At 41.8% G+C, this 18,069-nt stretch overlaps 1 pseudogene; it reads right to left on the minus strand.

Annotated features, from left to right (window-relative positions):
• Positions 1–9,046: 9,046 nt before the first annotated feature.
• Positions 9,047–10,457, minus strand: LOC149875376 (uncharacterized; annotated as a pseudogene).
• Between the last annotated feature and the right edge of the window lie 7,612 nt (positions 10,458–18,069).

Raw genomic sequence — 18,069 nt, forward strand, 5'->3', positions numbered from 1 at the left:
AATTAACCATGACCTGAAGAGGTTAGGCAATATGTATATTATTTGGTTTTAAAAGGTACCATTGAAATTACTGGTCCCAAATGAGCACTTCTGGAAATGATATAATGAAAAATGCTTCCAGAAAAGCTTCCAACCTGACAAGAGTTTTTTTTTAAGATTTTTAATTTGTAGTAGGTTTAGTATGTATCCTTATTCAAGGAAAACTAATTCTACATAAAGTGTAGTTTGTGGTTATATCACCTTATGATATGACCCTGGCAGACCTTGCAAATTAGCCACAATCTCTTCAAAGCACTATTTTGAGAGAGGATGTAGAGGGATCAGCTGGATGTTATAGGTTGTGGTCTTTCTCTATGCCTCTTTTCTCTCAGAGTCCAGGTTGAACCAATCCCATGGGTCATGGGCATGCTAGATAATGCTATCTTTTGTATGAGACATAAACCTGAGGCCCTGAGTGTTTGTGGTAATTAAATATACCCTCACTTTATTCAGTGTTCATAGCTGTTAGCTTTCATGTTCTCTTCCATTTTCAGTAACAGTTTTCTCCATCAAAATTAGTCTGTCCAATTATTCCTATCAAGAAAGAAGAGATAATTTATAGTGGATGAATGTGTCTGTGAGTAAATTTTGCCTCTAACACAGTTTAAATTGACTGATGCCTCATTCGACTCCAGTCCTGAACTGTTATGTAGTGCCAGAAAGTTTTCAGATGATTCATTTTGACCTTATAATAGCCATTTCCAGAGAGGAAACTGCACTCTACTTCCTATGTTGGTGAAAATTTCTGCCAGAGAGCTTCATTTTCATAGATGACTTACCCATAATTCCCCTAATGACATTTGGGACTTACCATCAAATGGACATGAATTTGGATTAGAGGGAGGAACAGTGCGCTCCTAGGCAAAGGGAAATATATCATTTCCAGGCAGTTGGGACTCTGTTAACTGTTTTTGGTTTACCTGACACGGTGACCTTACTTAGAGATGTTCCGGAGAGATGAATTCCAGTAAGATCTACACCTTAATAATGCTAAGTCAAAAATTTGGGCCAGGTAGTGGTGGCTCCAAGAGGATGTAGCAAGCAGCTCCCTGGAGACAGGCTTGCAAGGAGATATTTGGCTTACTGATATCCATTGATCCAGCCTGGGGTGGAGTGTGTGTTGGTTCTTGGGTAAGGTAAGGTAGTTAAGGGACTGTTACCTATACGAGACATGCAGAAGTGGTAGAGGTGGAACTGGAAACCAAAGTTCCTGGTAGGGAGGAGGGGTACAGGGTGTTTGACTCTCTATATGTTGCTGTCTTTTCTCTTTCCCTTTCTGTATCCTGACTTAGGGTGTTTGAGTAGAGAGTTTCTTCCCATGAGAGGCAGCCATGTAGGGTGTGTTTAAGTCTTCCTGCTTTTTGGACTGGGTGGTGGTCAAGTGGGGAGGGGGGGCGGGTTAGTTGTGTCTGGGGTCTGTCCTTAGTAATATCAGACCCAGACTTATTTACCACATGGCAGAAGGTTTAAGTTTGTATTTCATTTTATTAAGTGCCACTTTGAGGTCCCTTCCAAGCCTACATTTTTGTGATCCTCTGAAGAGCGTTCTGTCAGTGTAAAGCCATATGGCATCAGGACTTGATACTAAATTCAGTCACAAACTGGGACTCCTCTTAAGCTTGTGTTTGTATTTCAGCAAAGCTGTGACTTGAGTACAGAAAGTAGGGATCATGTCTACCATTGTAGTATAGGACAGCAGAAGGCTTTAGCAAAACTGAAATATCGGCCTTGTGCTGGGCCTTCTCAAAGGAATGAATGTAACTCCAACTAATTTAGATAATTTTTTTTTGGAGCAAAGGGATATCTTTTTCTCCCCAGGCTTTATTTTGTGTCTTACTTTACCTGACCTTGAAGTAGAAGAATTTAGGATGACATTTTTGAAAGCAAACTGTATTTTTTCATTTCCTGAATTATTTTTCCCTACATGAGGCATCTTCAAAGGGGGTGGCTTCCCAGAATGTTCTAAGGACCCAGGCGTGGCAATTAAGACTTTTGGAAGGAGTCTTAAGTCATCTTCAAAAAGTCTTTAGTCTCTTTGCAAAATCTTGGCCATAGCTCTTGAGCCTGGTGCTCTAAAATAATCTGCATACTCTATTAAAAAGGGAAGGATACCGAATCCCAACAGTAGTCTCAGAACTGTTCATTCGGGCTTCTCCATCTGTGTTGTGATTCTAGGCATTTCTTGATGTCCATTTGTAAAATGCATGTTTCCTTTCAGTCTCATAGCACTGTTATGATATCCATTCTTCTTCCATAATTTTTTACACATACTATAATTCAGAACCAGTTTCCTTTCCTAAACATGCATCCTACACTTGTCCTGTTACCCTTCACTTCACCTTTACTCTCCATTACCAATCCTTTCTTGACAAAGGGTCATTTTTTCAGAAGTGCCCTTCAAACTTCCTTTTGGCACCTAAGTGGGGATAAAATCAAGAAAGCATGAGTGGATTATGTGTCTGGGAAAATATCTCACTGACTTAGGGCATGCATTTTCTGCTAGCTCAGATCAGCCCTGATGGTCATCTCAGGCTAAGTTACTTGAGCTTCTCATTCCTGGGTGTGTCTACACATGCATTTGATCCATGATCAGTTTACTTGCGAGTAAACACTCTCAAGCAGGCATCTACACATTCAGGAAAGTGGGGGCAGATTTGCTGCTAATGGTGGCAAACTGCTCCCACTTCCTGGGACCCTGCAATGGGCCTCTACTGCCACCGGGGGAGCACTAGACTCCCCTGGGTGCTAGCCCAAGGGCTGGCAGAGAGCACTGGGCCAGGATATGGTTGTCTCCTGGCCAGGGCTGGGACATTGCACACTGCCCTGGGGGGTGCCTGCTGCTGGGGTAGGAACAATGCTAGCTTCCCCACCGGTGGAATGGGGCAGGGGAATGAGACCTACCCCACCCCTGCAGCACTTTTCACCCCATGCCTCAATCCCCCAATTGGGGCACAGAGCTGGGACTTGCCTTTGACCAGGATAGCTCCCAGCCCCCCTCCATGATTGTGGGATGGAGGCAGGGGAGTATGCTCCCTGCTCAGCTCTGTGAGCATGAAACTGGCCAGGGAACAGGCTGGAAAGCTAGTTCCCCACTCAGCTCCACACTCATGGAGTTGAGTGGGGAACAAGCTCCAAAGCCCAGCTAGGAGGGAGCTCCCAGCCCACTCCATGGTTGTAGGGCTTGCGCTGGGAGACCTATATCTCCCAGCACCAGTTGGGCTGGCACAGGGAGATGCATAACTCTCAGAATGAGCCCTGCGACCATGAAGCTGGCACTGGAAGATCATTTACCACTCCCCATTTATGATGGCGGAGCAACGCCTCGAAGATAAGGATCCCCCAGCCCCAACTCCCCAACTGCCATCTTGGATGGGGGCCTTGAAGCCCCATGCTGCCAGGGCAGAGAGACATAGTCTGCACCTGGGCTTCAGTGGCAGAGCCTGCCCCAGTGGAGCAATCTCCCACCCCCTGGTGGCTGGCTGACTGGGAGCAAATTTGCTCCTGTTCAGGCATCTACATGAGCGCTACTGTACCATTACTAATCGCGAGTAAATTTGATACTTGCATGTGCAGGTAGCAAATTTATTTGTGATTGGTGAGGTTTACTGTGCAGTAAGCATGTGCATGTGTAGGCTTACATGCTTACTGCAAAGTAAACTATGCTACTTTGCAGTAAAGCATCTCATGTAGTTGAGCCCTCTATCTCTGGCACACAAAGCACAGAAAGAAAGATAAGTAATGGACAGACTAATTCCTATTTGACCTTGTTTTTCAAACATAGTCCTGCAAGGAATCAGTCTGCTTGCAACTTGTCTCCCTTGTGCTTTTCTTTGATTGTAGGTAGGAGAGAAAGGATTTGTGGAAATGCTACTGGAGGAATTGCCATGCTTCGACACTTCCAGGAGTGCAGGAAAAGGCAGGCATGGGAAAGATCTCAGCCTTAGCCCTTGAAGTTCAAAAGAGCTTCCCAGGGTAGTCTGGACTTCTGCCCAGGGTTTGAGCTTTGGGGTTTTAATGCAGATGGTTTTAATGCAGTAGGTTTTACATTTGCCTAGAGTAGCAGCATGGACATGGTTCTAGCCTCTTAAGTGACTTGAGCACTTTTGAAAATTTTATGTACACTAAATAGTTTGAATTCTGTATATCACTTTTTGTCAGGAATCTCTGTTCTTATTGAAGCAACAAGATGAGGAAATGTTTGTGTCTTCCTGACAATATGGAAGACAATCAGGAAGACATAAAGTATCCATGCTCGTCATGGTACTTGTAACATAATCTGCTGCCTTATTCAAAGCCCGCAATAAAAGAATGTAGTCACGTAGCAGAGACCACTCTCTTCATTTGCCCAGTGTAACTCTCGCCACCTCTGGCCTTCTTGCCTTCTGTTAACTTGGATGAAGCCCACATTAGTTAATGGAATACTCCTTTTTATGGGGTCTGGGTTTATTAAAGTTCAAGTTCAAGTTCTCAAGGTGCACACCTAACCTTCAGAGGCTACGCTGCCTGTGTTGCAGGACGTTAATCCTGTCCCTGCTGGGGCTTTACTTTAGCAGGCTTGTTTTCCACACTCAATGTTCTTGCTTTATACTCAGTGTTACATTCTGGCAGCCTTACGTTCCCAGATCTCTGGGTGTGATCCTAACCCCTACTAGGTACCTAAGTGGTATCCTGTTCTGCCCTGCTCAAGTTCATGCCCACCATCACTCAAAAAAAATGCACCTACTTTTATAACACACTATATTAGCTTTAACACTAAGTCACAAAAAACAGTAGGCATCAGGGTGATCCATTTACTTTTTGCATTAACCCTTGACTGGGCCTCAATTGGGTGAAACAGAATCACACTTTAGGCATTTAAACCCACTCAGGCTATAATAGATATTACCTTTGTGCTGCCATAGCAGATTTTATGCTGGCACAAAGGGAATGCAAACAGACATCTGTACCATTTGTTGTTTCACAGATGCCCAAGTTTGTGGCCCTGACAAAAGGTGGTTATAGATCTTGCTGTTTTATTGTGGCAGATGTCTATTAACTTTATGACATGAGAGCGCAGGCAGCCCAGAGCTGCACATGCCCTCTAGCTGCCCTGGGACCCAATCCTGCATGCCACAGGAACTCCTTCACAGGGTCAGTGCCCTCAAGTCCCGGGACTGCCTGCCCAGCTTTCTCCTCTTATGGAGGTGGGACAATGGGCAACATTTCAATCAGTAAAGCAGATCATCTGTGCCAGGATGCATCCCAGCACAGGTGATCTGCTTCATTTGGTGATGTCTGTTCATACCCACACCTGACAAGCAAAATAGCTAGCCAACTGACTGTAAGCTAGTGGGGGTTTCTGAGTAGAGAAGATCAGCCATCTCCAGTAGTAATTCCCAGGGATTTCTGCCTGGAATCACCCACTGTTAGATAACAATGGTGTTTCTTCTGTTTTAGCATAATCAGGAGGTAGTAATATAATAAATACCTGGCCCCCATTCTCTGGCTTGCCTTCTGCTCCTTCAAACATCTTTTTTTTTTTAAAGTAGACAATCAAGGAACATAGGGAGGGCTGATCTTGAGCTCTCCAATTCCTTAAAGGAGACAAACCACTTTATCACAAGGTCTTACCTGAGAACTAACACTCTCAGTTAAGGAGTTATGGCACAGCTCCAACTGAACATGTGATCCCATATTGAATATAAGGCAGAAGGAGCTTAGGGTGATCCTTGCAAGTATAAACAGGTGAATGTTAAACATTAAAGAGGTTATATTTCTCTTAAATATGGCAAGGATGAAACAGCTACTGGAAAAGTATATCCTATTTCAGTTATGCTGCTTAAAACATTGGATATTGAAAACTGGAGGAGGTTCAGAGAAGAATTAGAACAGCAACATGAAAAATGCACTTTGCAATGAGTGCTAAGGAGCTGGTGTCTCTATTTACATACAATTAGTTTAGAGGTGACTTCATCATGCTCTAGGGGTATACAGAAGGAAAAGATATCTGATGTTAGTGGGGGCTTAATCTAGCAGACAAAGGCATAACAGTATCCAAGAGCTGGAAGCTGAAGCTAGAAGCATTCAAACCAAAAATAAAATGTAATTTAACAATGATGGTAATTAATCACTGGAACCAATTACTGTGGCAGGTCATTAATTCATCATCATTTTGGAGTCTTTGAATAGAGACTGGGTGCCTTTGTACACAAAAAGGATTTACCGGGGAAATGTATATAGCCTATGTTTCTGGGGGAATGTCATGATGGTGGTTGCTTCTGGACTTAAACTTCAAAACCATTTCAGAGTGCCACCCAAGAAAAGGGAATTCCCCTAATAATCTCATGTTTAAAATATGAATTCTCTCCTTTCTGAAGATTCATAACAATATCTTCTCACTTAAAATTTTTGCCATGAAACTATACAGGTATAAGAATAAACTAGTGAAAGATAAACCAGAATTTGATTGACAATTAAATTGAGATGAATATAGTGTTTAAAGCAACAAGCATCACTAATGAAACAGAGAGTTACTTCTGGTTATATTCCTAATGGACAACCTATTGGATTTTTTTTTTACCTCCAAAATAGGAAGAGATATAAAACACCTATTACTGAAAGCGTCTCTCTGGCAGTGTGTTGCTCTGAGAGATTCTATATCTGTTATTAAACCACTTCTAAGCATATGTCTAGATGTAAAGAAGTATCTGGCATTGACAAATGTCTAGTCGAACAGTGTCAACTTCTGTTGAAATTAAAGGTAACAGACCTGATTCCTAATTAGGCTAAAGGAATCATATTTCTAGTGCCAACTAGCGCTGTACATAAAAACAAGCTAGTTCATGAGTTATTTTTTGCCTAATCACAAGATGTGGATATGTGAACAGTTTACCACTGGCAGTTGCTACAGAGCACATGGCATGCTAAAAGTCGTATATCTCCATACCTTAAGTGAAATTGCAACTACTTTGGCATGATCCCCCATTGCCATCAGCAAGATGTTGGTGGAAGGTGAACAGAAGAATACTTGACTACAGATAGGAGTTTAGAAGTTTCCCTCTAAGTGCCTTTAAACATTCAATCTTCCCTAGCTCTATTGTATATTGAGACAGTGAATGCAGAGCCATCTAAGCACCCTCTGTGTTAAAATATTCTCTCTAGGGGAGGTAGGGAGGAAATGTCCTTTAAGCTGGATTTCAACTGGAGACAGCAGTATGAAAACTGTTTTTTTTAATTGTAACATTAAATATATTAAAGTACGTGAGAGGACTTTGATAGTGTGTAATAGAAATAGTTTCTCTACATCTACGTAATGTTGGTGATTAATCATTTGTGTTCTGATTAAATCTGAACCACCTATTATTTAGTTCATTGTTTACAAGAAGAAAGAGAAAGTAGGCTTTAATGGGGAACAGTAAACAAACTTCCCATAAACTTTGATTTGTGTTTAACCCTCAAGGGCTCAATTCAATAAAAGATTTTAGACTGGATCCAATAAAGAGCTTACTTGTCTAAAGAGCTTACAGATCTGGAGGGGCTTTGGGCACGTAAGTCCAAAATTAGAATTCAAAAAGCACGAGGGCACTGACCGCACAACTCTAGAAGCACTTGAATGCTCTTGGTGCCTCTATTTTTGACACAGAAATTCCTTTTGAAATTTGCAGTTTTGCTTTTTGGAAGTGCCCAGAAAGACTCTGGTCCTAGGCTGGAGTTTAGAGGCCCAGTTCCAGCTTATGTCCCCTTTGGAGACAAGGCAGAATGGTGACTGAATCCTCTGAAGAGCTGGTAGGTGCACTTTGAGTATGCGTAACACCCACAGGTAACATTGCAGTTAGCACAGAATGCAGTGGGTACAGCCACTTTCATCCAAGGGCATGTGCTTGTGACCATGCTGCACACCCTTTATGTAATCACTTGATGGTTATGGCAGTCATTCATGAAGTGGGAGAGTTGGGTTCTTGGCCCTTCTTCCCTGAGGAGATTCAAGCCTATTAGAGTGCCCTGAGCACCCAGGGATGGATGTAGACTGAATGGAGTTGGTCTGGACATGCCTTCTTGAAGCCATGCCAATGTGAAGCTAAGCAGACAAGAGTCCGGTGCTAGAAGGAGACCAAGCAAGAGGAACTTGTCTCTGTAGCCTTAGGGATTGGGCCATCCAGTTGGGAGTCATGGGATTTAGTCTGTGTTCACAGTAGTGTTCCTGGCTTTCATGCAATGGTTGTGTAATGTAAAATACATAAAGAACCCTGAGAGCAGCTGAATGAACAAACCTCTGGGCTACAGAAGCACACACTGTCCTCATGCTCTTTCTGGTGTTATGCATCTTGCATTTTCAGTACAGGTTAACATCATAGTCCCATCATCAACAGGGTGGTTTGAGGATGCTTCTACCTAACATAGCCTATAGGCTGGTTACTCTTCTATGAACTGGGAGATATAGGTTTGAATCCCTTCAAAGAAAGGAGGGAAATTAAACCTAGATGCCACATTTCAAGGGCAGTGCTTTTACCACAAAGCTGTTAGAAAAGGGTGGGTACCACCACCTCTGGTAGTTTTAAAGAGAAAGCATCTTCAACTTTGTGATGTGAGGGGTCTGGTTCTATTGGTGTGTGTTCTCTGTGGTCAGAACACACCTATGGAGAGGGCTTAAGTGCCTCTCTCCCTAGTTTCAGGATCCTAATGAGGCTTAGGCATAAACTGGGTCCTTAGTAGATGAGACTGGGACAGTTCTTGGCATGTACAGAAAACAAAACTGCAAGCTCCTATGGAAATTTTAGGCAGGCAATGTTCTTTGGGAAGATGGGACATCTTGTATTAGGCCAACTGAGTAGTTGGAAAAAAGTTCTTTGCAAGCTTTTGAGGGAAAGCACCTTTCTTCAGGCATAGGGAGACTCTGCTGCTGATCTCCAAGGAATGAAAGAAGCTGAAAGTGTGACAGGAGGTCAATGGGAGGAAATTAGGAAAGCAATTAGTAGAGAGGGGAGGGGGAAAAAGTGTAAATGGTAAGTTCAGGCAGGTCCCTGGTGAATCAAATGTCAGGGAGGTTGTAATGTGTCATAAATCTAAGTCTATTATGAGTCCATGATTTGTTGTAACCAGTAGATTTATGAAGTGAAGTTCATAGGCTTATCTACAAAAGGTGTTTTGTAAGTTCCCTTTGAGGATTGGAAGTGAGAGGTCAGAGAGGGGATGATTGTCTTGTGAGAAGTGTGCACGCACAGGTAATTGGATATTTTTGTCTTTGATGGTTTGTCAGTGTGTGTTCATTTTGGTGCACAGTTGTTTGGTTTCTCCTATATATTTTCCATCAGGGCATTTGGTGCACTGGATGAGATGTATAACATCTCTGGAGATGCAGGTATAAAACCCAGGATTGGTGATGGTTCTGTTGTCGGGAGTGGTTATTTGGATATTAATCATGGTGTTGTGGGGGTATGCATTTATTGTGGGAGTAGTGAAGATGTGTTGGCAGGTTTTGCATTTCTTGTTCTGATGTGGTCTGGATCCATTTGGTGTGGCTTGGGTTATAGGGAGTTTGCTTCTGGTGATGAGGTTAGCAAGGTTAGGTGCTTGTTTAAAGGTTATGACGGGTGGTTCTGGAAAGATCTCTTTAAGAATTGGGTCTTCTTCTAGTATGGGTTGTAATTGTTTGAGGATTTTCCGTGTAGGTTCCAGGAAAGGGTGGTATGTCATAACTAATGGTGTGTGATTCAGAGGGATTTTCTGTTTGTACTGCAGCAAATCTTTGCATAGTATCCAGGTGGCTGTTTCAAAAGTACAATCTATTTCTCTTGAGGATTGTCTTTGTTGAGTGAAGGCCATTTGAGATTTGTCAGGTGGTAATCATGGGTAATCTCCTTGGTGCAAATTTGGTGGTATCAGAGAGGTTGGCTGTAAATTACAGCTTTCTTGGTGTGTTTAGGGTACTTGCTGGTTCTGTGCAGATATGTATGTTGGTCCGTGGGTTTCTTGTATATGGTGGTTTGTAGTTTACAATCTTGAATATTGATCATGGTGTCCAACAAGGAAATGCTGGTGTTACAGTATTTGAGAGAGATTCCGATGGAGGCGTGATGGTTGTTGAATTTTTGATGGAAATCAGAGCTTGCAGGGTTTCAGTCCAAATGATGAAGCTGTCATCTATGTATCTGAGGTATAACATGGGTTTGATGGTCCAGTTCTTGAGGAATTTTTCTTTCAGGTGAGCCATAAAAAGGTTGGCATATTGCAGGGCCATTTTGGTGCCCATAGCTGTGCCCAGGGTCTGGAGGAAGCGTTGGTTGTTGAAACTGAAGTTGTTGTGTGAGGATTAAGTATATGAGTTCAGTGATATTCTGAGGTCTGTACTCTGAGTTTTTATCTCTCTCTTGTAGACATGTGAGGCAGGCTTGGATGCCATCCTGATGTGGGATGCTGGTATATAAGGTAGTGACATCCATGGGAATTTTTAGATCACTTGGGGGTCACCTTGGTAAATTAGGCCAGGTTTGGGTGATGACTAACCTTGGGATTCTTGGTCACAAATTCAGATTTAAGTGTCTAAAGCCCATGTAAGTCCTGTGATGGGCATCAGCCCTTCTTTGGATCAGATCCCCAGTACCACTGAATCCATCAGGCTCAAATGCACTATTTGAGATCTCCAAGCAGAGCTTAAGTGATGCAGCAGGCCTTTACAAAGTCTCTCCACCGGGTAAATTGTGCCTTATGTCACTGGAGCTTTTTTTTTTCAAGTTAAGGTTAATGAAAAATGTCCTTTTGGAGGCTGACATGCTCTAGTTAACTATAACACATGCACAACGGAAGTGCAAGAAGAGTCAGAGAGATGTATAAAGGAATTTATACACGCAGCATTGGATTAAGGCTAAAGTCACTCCAAACTGACATCTGAACATCTGTGAGATTGGACATTTTTGGTCACTATTAATCAATTGCTAGTTCAGCCAGTTTCCTAGTACAGGCAGTCCTCACACTCACAGTGGGTTACGTTCCTGGAAAAGTAAGTCAGAGTGATGTAAGTTGAATCTGATTTTCCCATAGAAACAATTTTATAAGAGGGGGTTACATTCCTGACCAAGGGCCGGATGCCCAACATTTTTATAGAAATGACCATAAACACCTTATTTAAATCAACTATTTAATCAACTCTAAATGACATACACTGTACAGTACAAAGCTTTCTAAAGTGTACTGTATATAAATGATTAAGCAGGGCAATATAGTAAATAATCACATAAAATTTAATTTAATCAGAAGGTGAAAGAACTTCTTCATCAGGGTCATGGAATTCAGAAGGGCCTCTTTGGGGAGATTTTGGGGAGAGTTATGGCTACTTGATGGCTTTTTGAGAAACTGATCCAGGGGTGTTTATTTTGCTGCCCTCTTTTTCTCATTGTAAATTTCCCTGTAGTGCCGTAAGTGCAAGGATCCAGCATTGTAAGTAATAACATGGGTATAAATGGCAGAGCGCCACAAGTGCGAATCACCGTAAGTCGAAACACCGTAAGTCGAGAACTGCCTGTATAAGTCTTTTCCTGGAAGTAATGGATCTGGCTGTTGTCGTGATTAAATATCAAACTATAAAGAGTCTCAGCAAGCTTAGAATACCAATGCATCAATAAGAATGGTCTTTCATAATATGATAAAAAACATTCAATATCCAACAGATTGTTTTCAGCAACAATTGCAGAACTTCAAGAGTAAACACTATGTAATAATGTGTAAAGACATTTTTTTTAACCAGAAGTCTTGAATATTACCAATTATCAGTTATCAAAATCATTATCAACTGTGGTGTCGGTCAATAGAAACCATGTTGAAAATCCCAGAGTATTGCTCACTGCCTTATCCAATGTAATATTACTTCTCTTGTTCTTTATGTGCAACAGATTTCAGCTTAATTCTGTTTCCCCAACTGCCAGGATATATAAATATGACACTGAAAATGGGAAATAGACATTGTAATGCTTAAAGCGGTAATACTGGCGATTGACAGAAGGTGAAGTATGGTATGTGAATTGTGGTGCACATTTCAGTGTAATTGTTTTAAAATAAAGTTGGCAGACTGACAGGAGAATATGATTTACAGTGTGTATGAGATGGGAAAAATATTGTCTGCACTGAAAAAGGAGGAATTTATTGTCTATGGATTAATGCAGTGAAGACGTTACAAAGAGCTTAACTATAAGTGATTAGTTTATATGAAAGAGCCTAATTTTGCTTATTAAGGTTTTTTCCCCTGTTTCATTGAATTCCAAAGCACGTACAGAAAAGTAACCTATTTAAACATGTTCTGCTATTAATTAGTTACTTCATGCAAATGTGCCCTGAGGAGGATCACATTCTTTCTCTGATCCTGAATTTGGGGGTAGGATGATATTTTCTCTCCAGGACAGTTCCATTTGGGTCCTATCCAGCAGTAAGGAGCACTAGCTTTTTAAAGTCTGAAAAGCCAAAGAAGGAAGAAAGGCCTGTTTCAAGGCACTGGAAACATCTACGATCTTGCCATGGAGAGACGCTGAGCTACAGAAGAACTATGGGATCCCTGCATCCTGTAGTTCAGAACCAAAATAGCTCAAGGAAGCTTCCATTGCTGCAGGGCTAGCGAAAATGCACTGAAAGGTTTGGGTACCCCAAAATCCAAAGAAACCAATATATTACCATGTACCCTTGCTATGGTCAACACAAGATGTTGTGGCCATGTTATGGTAGCTCCTGCCTCCACAATTTCTCTAAAGTAGCTGTTCTGATGCTTGCATAGTTGTAAAGTTCCTCTTCATCTCCAATCTAAATTTCCTCTGCCACAGCTTGAGGCCATTGCTTCTAGTCCTGTCCCTTGTGGTCATAAAGAAAAGCCTATTTCTGTTTTCTGTAATTACCCTTTAAGTATTTGAAGACAGTTATCAAATCCCTGCTCAGCCTTCTGTTCTCCAGACTAAATAATTGTAATTCTTTCAGCTTTTATAAATCATGCTTCTGAGTCCCTGAATCATTTTGGTTCCTTTATGCTGGGCTCTTTCCAAACTGTCCACATTCTTCTTGAAATGCAGGCCCCAAAACTGAACACAACACTCCAGGTGAGACCTTACCAGTGCTGAATAAAGCAAAAGAATCGCTTCCTTTGATTTGCAAGTGACACTCCTGTTAATACAACCCAGGGTGTTGTTGGTTCTTTTGGCAACAAGAGCATGTTGTTGGCTCATATTCAGCTTATGGGTTACTGTAATCCCCAGGTCTTCCTATGCAGTTCTGCAGCCACTTGATTCAGATCTGATTGTTTGCAGACCATTTTTCTAGTCTATCCAGGTTATTCTGGATCTTGGACCTACCCTCTGGAATATTGCAACTCCACCCATCTTGGTGTTGTCCACAAATTTGCTAAGCTTTCACTCAATCCTGTCATCCAAATCATTAAGATATTAAACAATATCATACCAAGGACAGACCCCTAAGAAACTACTCAATACCTCCTCCCAACTACACATCAAGTGATTGATGACTACTGGTTGAGCATGGTGATCTAATTAGTTACGTAGACACTTTTTGTTTAGTCTGTTTTAATGAAAATGTCATGTGAGACCAAGTCAAAAGCTTTGCAGAAGTCATGGTATAACTTATCTAATGCTCTTCTCTCATCCACAGAGTCTGTTACCATGTCATAGAAAGAGATCAGGTTGGTCAGGCATGGCTTGCTCTTGGTAAATTCATGCTGGCTGTTCTTGACCATCGTGTTCTCTTCTTGTAGGTGCTTCACAATAGATTCCTGGAGGATCTGCTCCATGATTTTACCAGGTATTGAGGTCATGCAGGCTAATTCATAATTCCCCACGTCCTCCTCATTCCCTTTCTTAAAGATGGGTACTATATTTGCCCTTATCTAATCATCCAGGACCTCACCTGACCTCCATAAGTTCTCAGAGGGGAAAGCCAGTGGCTCTGAAATTTACCTCAGCCTGTTCCTTGAGTACCTAAGGGTGCATCCCATCTGGCCCTACCCACTTGAAAGCATCTACCTTCTCTAAATAATACCTAACCTGATTTATTATTTTAGAGTGTTTTTCTTTTTTCCTTATATTTGCTACCAGCTGCACTTGTCATTTGGTAGCTGCCTGTATTTGTGAAGATTATTTCAAAAGAGATATTAAAGATTTCAGCCTTCTCTATGTCATCCATCATTAAATTGCCTTCCGCATTCCATAATGGATTTATGTTTTCTCTGGTTTTTCTCTTTTGACATATTTGTAGCTTCCATTTCTATTTCCTCTTTGTCTCTTTTCAGCTGCATCTCAAATTGTGCTTTGGCCTTCTTAATTTTCTCCCCGCAAGCTGGTGCAATGGTTGTGTTTCTAGGGAACAGTATAAGACAAGTTTCCATGTTTTGTAGGATTCTTTTTTGAGTTTTCAACTCATTGAAGTGATTTGCTGTTTAGCTAGGCAGGTCTCCTGTTACACTTCCATTGCGTTGGGGTAGCTTGCTTAAAAGGGATTCTTTAAAGTACAGCCAGATCTTCTGGACTCCGTTTCCCCTCAGTCTTGCCGCCCAGGCCATCCTGCTCCCCAGTTCCCTGAGTCTGTTAGTCTGCTTTTTGAAGTCTAGTATCCTTATTCTGATGCTCTCCTTCCTTCCCCTTAGGATCTTGAGCTCAATCATTTCATGGTCACTGTCACCCAAGTTACCTTCCACCTTCATGTTCTCAACCCATTCCTGCTTATTTGTGAGCAGTAAGTCATGCAGAGATTCTCCTTTAGTTGCCATCTCTACCATCTATCTGAAGAATTTATCCCCAAAACACTCCAGGACTTTGCTGGACTTCTTCTCTACTGTTGTGTTTCCCTCCCAGAAGATATCTTGATAATTAAAGCCCTCCATGAGATCTATGTGCATAGCTGCATGCACTCTCCTCCTGGATGGGACCCATGCCACATCTGGGTACTCATTATGCTGGTTTCTTTGAATCAGTTCAGCTCTGTGGAGGAATCACTTCACTCACCAGTGAAGTGTAGCTATGTTTGGAGTCCTATCAACCCTTGCTATAACAGAGTACAGAAGCACAGCACAATAGGACAGGATGGGAAGTGGTTGGATCTCCTGATTTCATTAGATCTATCAACATATTTTTGTACCATGACTATGAGGCTTTGCTTTACCTCTGTAGTCTCTGGGGACATGTTGTTCAGATGCTGTCTTTCTCTGAGAGGTACCAGAGAGGATAGTGTGTACATGGACCGTGCTCCTATATTTTTCATACATTCTTCTTATTATTTACCTGTGGCTGCTTAGTGTGGGGTGGCCAACCTGTGGCACAGGCAGTTTCTGTGTATATCACATAACAGATGTGGGATGGAGCAGGAAGCACACTAGTAGATAGGGCAGAAAGCACAGTAGCAGATTGGGCAGGGGAAGGGGATCAGAGGCACTTGGGGAGGGGAAGGGACTTAATTAGTCACATGCTTGAGGTCAAGCTCCTTTGTGAAAGTACCATTGTGTCTTTATTGAGAAGTGACAGGATATCATGTAGCTCTCTACCAATGACTTCCATCGATGGAAGTCTAGGCTGAGTAAATACTGAAGGATCAGAATATAAGATATGCTGCTAAGTGTGGGAATCTCTTAATGTTGAAGGAGAACATATCGGCAGGAGTGACAGGCATTTCACCTGAATGAATCCAGTAATGATGATGAGATCTCAACAATTTAGATCCTTTCAAATTTGCTTCATATCGTCCAATCCTGCATACACTTTATGCTGACTTTTATGCAGGAGAAAGGCAGGACTGGAACCTAGGGGTTAAACATCTTTGAAACTCAATATGGCTATTTCTCATTAGTGTGTATTCATCAGGGAAGGAAGAGGAGTTAAAGACCATACAGTGATCAATAAAATGAGTGTTTGACAGGAAGGTTATGTTCTCTAGAAGCTACATAATTTACAGACCTTTAATCCTTAGTAAATATTTATTTCATTGATTTTTTTCCCCCTTTTCCCTCCACCCCACATGAATCTCTTTATGTATTCTCATCAGAAACCTTATTTAACAGCTACTTTTACTGGGAAAGTAAAGTCATGACTGAAATGCATAATGACTGCAGCATTATTCCTAATTAAAGGCAATGTGGCATCTATTGTTGCATAATTAACATGCAGCATAAATGCACAGAATCTCTTATGGCCCCACATGACGTAAAATCTTTCTCAACTCATATTCTGCGGGTGTTAAGAAAACAAGCATGTGCCGCATAAATATGCATAAGGTGAAAACTGAACATACCTTGTATTTACCTTCAGCTATTAGAGTAAGTGTTCACTTCAGATGAAATATAGGCTTGATTATCCACACCGTTGCTTTAATTTGTAATGAAATGTAGTGCTGAGTTAGGTGTGTATGTACATTGAACACAGACTATCTAAAAACATTAAGATATTAAAGTCAAGCACTGAAAAGGTAAGAAAAAATGAAATTTGGGTTGCCTTGATTTGACCTTCTTGGCCTTATATTTTATTATATAATCTTTAATTATATGATCACATATTATTTTTACCCCACTGAACCCCTTCCTCATCCAATGCACAGGAAGGAGAGTGCTAACTAAAGACATTGATTAGATGCTTATTAAGTGAGCACTGCCCATTCTAGCCATTGAACGAGGCCACTGGATGATTACATCGTAGAAACTGTATCAGAATGCATGCACCCTAGGAAATACTAGAACTGAGTTGCTTGCACAGTTTTTTCAGGTTCTCCTCTGACTTTTGTGTGCATGCTTGACTGTGTAGCTTTAATTCTTTAAAAGTATAATTTTCAGTTTGCTTTTTTTAAAACATAGGAGAAAAAAATCTGATATGATGACATATTTGCATCCATATTGGTTACTGGTGGGACAGGAACTTTTCATCCATCACACATACCTCTGGTATTTGAGCTGAGTAATTAATGGCAATAGTAGGTTGTCAGCTTCTTTTTTGGATAAGCAAAGATAGGTCAGGACAGTCGTTGATGAGGTCTGCAAATATTTCCTGACAGCTGAGTGATGGTCAGATTTAGTTTCATTCCAGGCTGTGTGCTTTAGTGGGCAGTCATCTCCCATTTTCTCCCATCCTAGAGTGTGACTTCTGCCACATCTCATTGAACTTGATATTATCACAGCAGTCTGTTCCCTCTCCTGGGTCTTCATCACAGTCATATTATACACACTGATGCTTTCCCACACTTCAGTTTTCTCTCCCAGTCCTACTCTCCTTGCGCAGCCCTGTGGGCTGGCTGCTTGAGTACCAGTCTCCTCTGTTATGTCTAAGTCTCCCTCTTTTTTCCTGTATCTGTTGCCTGACATTAATCCTTCTGGTATCTCATGAGAAGGGGGACAACTTTTATTTTTTGCTGGAGGTGGGAGAGCTAAGACAATGGGCATGTGGAAAGTTTCATGCATTTCAGGTGACGGCCCTCTTCCTGAGGTAGGTGGGCCAGGCCCTCAGGCCCCTATGTACTCAGCACTTCTGCCTCATGAGATCCATTTCTCCTCTCCACCCCTTCCCCCAGCTACTTATCCAATCTCAGTGGTTCTGTCCACCAACTCAGTCTCACTTCAATGCTATCACTGGCTTACAAGCCCGGGGTTTTCATTCTGATCTCCATCCGGCAAGACATCTTGTCCACTCTACCTTTAGTCTTGTTGGCATTCAAATTTGCCTGGGTGACAGCCAAAGTAATCCAGGAGAAATGGTTTGTGTTTTTGATCTGGTTTGGAGAGAAGCAGCCATTACAAAGCAAGACCCTCTAGGCCCCCCTAGCTTTGTCTTAGTCCATGCCCAGTCATTCTGTGGGGCCACTGAGATGGTCACTGGTGGAAGCTCTTAGGAGGCCGAGCAGGCTCTGTGATGATGGCATCCTTAGCAATCTTAATGGCTGAATTCTGGCAAATCTCTACAGTGCATGTGCAAACTACAGTTTTCAGAAGTTGTGTGTATGTGTGCACGTGTGTATATGTGCTTTTCAAGCAGAACTTATTAGCTTGCATGGAGCTCTGCACTAATGCAGCTGGACTGCTACCTCTTTGGG

This window comes from Crocodylus siamensis, chromosome 1, assembly GCF_052110815.1.
Source record: "Crocodylus siamensis isolate JL-2025a chromosome 1, ASM5211081v1, whole genome shotgun sequence".
Taxonomy (NCBI): domain Eukaryota; kingdom Metazoa; phylum Chordata; order Crocodylia; family Crocodylidae; genus Crocodylus; species Crocodylus siamensis.